The following is a 3,817-nucleotide window of genomic DNA, read 5'->3' on the forward strand; positions in this document are numbered from 1 at the left end:
TGAAAATCTGGAAGAAATGGACAGATTTCTAGAAACACACCACTCACCTAAACTAACACAGACTGAAAAGTTGAACAGATCCATAACAAAAGAAGAAATTGAACAGATCATCAAAAAATTACCAACAAAAACAGTCCTGAATGCTCTACCAAACATTCAGAGAAGAACTGATACCAATCCCACTCAAACTATTCCAAAACATAGAAAAGATGGAATATTCCCTAACTCATTTCATGAAGCAAGCATAACCTTGATATCAAGAGCAAGTTTCAGAGTTTCTTCTGACCTCCCCTTTGGTAATTTCTTCCGTTCCTGTATTTTTAGTGACCTTTTGCTTTCGTCATGGATAATGTTCTTGATGTAATCCCACATTTCATCTGGTGTTCAGTCATTGGTGTTCAATCATTCAAATCTATTCTTCAGATTGTCTCTAAATTCAGGTAGGATATAATCAAGATCATATTTTGGCTCTCATGGACTTGTTTTAATTGTCTTCAGTTTCAACATGAGTTTGCATATGAGCAGTTGATGGTCTGTTCCACAGTCAGCTCCTGGCCTTGTTTTGGCCAAGGATATTGAGCTTCTCTATTATCTCTTTCCACAGATGTCATCAATTTGATCCCTGTGTACTCTATCTGGTGAAGTCCACAGATATAGCTGCCGTTTATGATGCTGAAAAAAGTTATTTGCAATGAATAAGTTGTTGCCCTTGCAAAATTCTATCTTGTGATCTCTAGCATCATTTCTATCACCAAGACCATATTTTACAACTACCATTGATTCTCTGTTTCAAACTTTCACATTTCAATCACCAGTAAAAATCAATACATCTTGATTGCATGTTTAGTCAATTTCAGAATGCAGAAGTTAGTAAAAATCTTCAATTTCTTCATCTTCAGCTTTGGTGCTTGGTGCATAAATTTGAATAATAGTAATATTAACTGGTCTTCCTTGTAGGCTTAATGCATATTGTCCTATCACTGACACCACTCACCTAAACTAACACAGACTGAAAATGCCTAGGATATTGATCTTTATGCTTTCCATTTCATTTTTGACAACTTCCAATTTTCCTACATTCTTATTTCATACATTCCATATTTCAATTATGAATGGATGTTTCCAGCTGTTTCTTCCCATTTTGAGTTGTGCCACATCAGCAAATGGAGGTCCTGGAAGCTTTACTCCATCCATGTCATTAAGGTTAATTCTACTTTGAGGAGGCAACTTTTTCTCAGTCCTATTTTGAGTGCCTTCCAACCTGAGGGGCTTATCTTCTGGCACTATATTAGGCAATGTTTCAGGGCTATTCATGAAGCTTTCCAGTAATATATCAGACAGTGTTTCACTGCTATTGATAAGGTTTTCATTGGCCAATTCTTTGAGAAGTGGATGGCCCCTTCCTTCTTCTGGTTCTCTGTAGTTGCAAAATATTCTCTGGTTCACATGAGATACAAATAAACGAACTCCCCTGCTTCTAGCACAGTGTGATAAAAGAGGACTTGGAATTTGGAAACTGGTCTCAGTCTCTAATTTGTCACAGTATGACCTTGTAAAAACTTTTTTGAGTTTCTGTTTTCTTATTTAGAAAACGGAGAGAGTAAAACTGAGTCTACTCCTAAGGGAGTTATAAGGTAATGGATGTAAAAGTCCTTTGTAACCTGTGAAGTTTTGTTTAGTTGTAAGATTTGGTTATTATATACACATTTAATTAAACAAATTCATATACATATACAAAAGTATACTCATATACTACAATTTTTTTTCTTTCCTGCTCTTCCAAAAAGGACTTCAGACAGCCATTCACATAGCATATTAAGTGGCTTCACTAATCAATCATGTATAGATATACACAATCACCGTGTACTCACAATATTTATACACGTTTTGATACTCATACCTACTTACATACTTTACGAATCGCAGAGCAAATATAAATTTGCATTCACCATTGTTGTTGTTATGTGCTGTCGAGTCGGACCCGACTCATAGCAATCCCTCCTTTGGTTTCCGAGGCAGTATCACTATGGAAGTAGATTGCCCCATCTTTCTTCTGAGGGGTGGCTGGTGGGCTTGAACCACCAGCCTTCTGGTTAGCAGTCAAGTGCCTTAGCCACTGTGCTATCAGAGCATTCACCATATCCATTTATTTTTCTGCACTTCAACCCCATCATCCATCTTTTGCCATGAAGGAAATCTAATAATTGGGTCCTTCTACCTCATTATTCATAGGAGCTCTGGTAGTGTAGTGCCTAAGGCACTTGACTGCTAACCAGAAGGCTGGTCATTCCAACCCACCAGCCACTCCTCAGAAGAAAGGTTGGGCAATCTATTTCTGTAGCGATACTGCCTCGGAAACCCAAGGAGGGATCACTATGAGTCAGGTCCGACTCAATGGCAAATAACAACTACCACCACCTCATTATTCACTGGAGAAACACCTGGAAATCTCCTACAAAGATTACAGACAAGAAATACCTGACTGAGCAGTTTCTACTCTGTCACATGGGGTCTCTCTGAGTTGGAATCAACTCGATGGCACCCAACAACCACAACAACCTCAGTCTTGAATGATGAGTTTCCAGCAAGTGTTAAAATAAGGCTACAGAATTCCCTACATCTTTCTAGAAACCTCCCACCAAGAAGTTCCCTTTCCTTCTCCTTACTCCATGCCACAGGCACAAAGAAGAGAAGTACTCACAGGACTCCTTAAGCATATACCTGAACGTGGAAGTGAAGCACCCCTTAGGATCCTGTCCAATTCCACTTCTACCCCTCTCAACCTCATCTTTCTGCAGAAAGACCTCAAGATCTCCTGATGTCACATTTCCATGAAACTGGGCCTTGCAAAGCCTCAGTCATAGAGACTGGGAGAATCTTTCTCTAGCCCTGCAAGTGTGTTCCAGAAACACTAAGGCCCCAAACTCCAGAGAGGTCTGGAATAACTGGTTAGACATTCATTCAATCTTCCTCCACCCAAAGCAAGTCTTAGTCATTCCTATGCCAAATAAGCTCATTAGAGTTGTTTTGTTGGAGAGGTTATTAGCTACTTAGGCAAGTAACCAGTGTCAGTTGTTTGGTTTACTGGTTAATTACTCAGGCTTATTGAATCAGGTTTTAGTAGGTCAGCATCAATCAGTTAATTGGACAATACATTTCACCTCATCAGTGAGTAATACCAGTTGCTTAGAGTTAAATAGCCTAGTGAGAAACGCTCAATAATTAGTCCAAGCCAGCCAGTCAGTAATGGTTGGTTAAATTTATTAGGGTTAATTAATTAATCACGTCAACAGAAGGAGGGGTTAGAAATGCCCCATAGGGTTTCCCAGGATGTAATTTTTACAGGAGATCAGCACATCTTTTCTCCAGTGGAATTGCTGGTGGGTTCAAACTGCTAACCTTTCAGTTAGCAGCTGAGAGCTTAACCTTTGTGCCACCAAGTCTCCTCACCACTGTGGATACTAGAAACAAATGCAAGATTCCAAGTTGCCAAAACTAGAGAGAGAATATCTGTTTATATATTTAATTATTTAAAAATTTATTGTGCTTTGGATGCAAATTTATTTTACATTCAACAGTTTGTACACATTTTATTTCATGCCCTGATTACCATCCCCGACCATAACTCTCCTCCCCTCCTGTCCCTGTGACTACCCCCTCCCTGTGCCCTTCTTAACCATGCATTCCTGTCTGTCCAGCCTTCCCTCTATGTGAATGCTGTCCCTCTGGTGTCTCATGGCTGATTGATCTAGAGTAGGTGGATGCATCACCCTGGGGTAGGTGTTATGCCTACCTGGGGTAGGTGTTATGTACATAT

The sequence above is a fragment of the Orycteropus afer genome, unplaced genomic scaffold (genome assembly GCF_000298275.1).
Source record: "Orycteropus afer afer isolate SDZICR_OR568_19922 unplaced genomic scaffold, OryAfe1.0 scaffold00965, whole genome shotgun sequence".
Classification (NCBI taxonomy): domain Eukaryota; kingdom Metazoa; phylum Chordata; class Mammalia; order Tubulidentata; family Orycteropodidae; genus Orycteropus; species Orycteropus afer.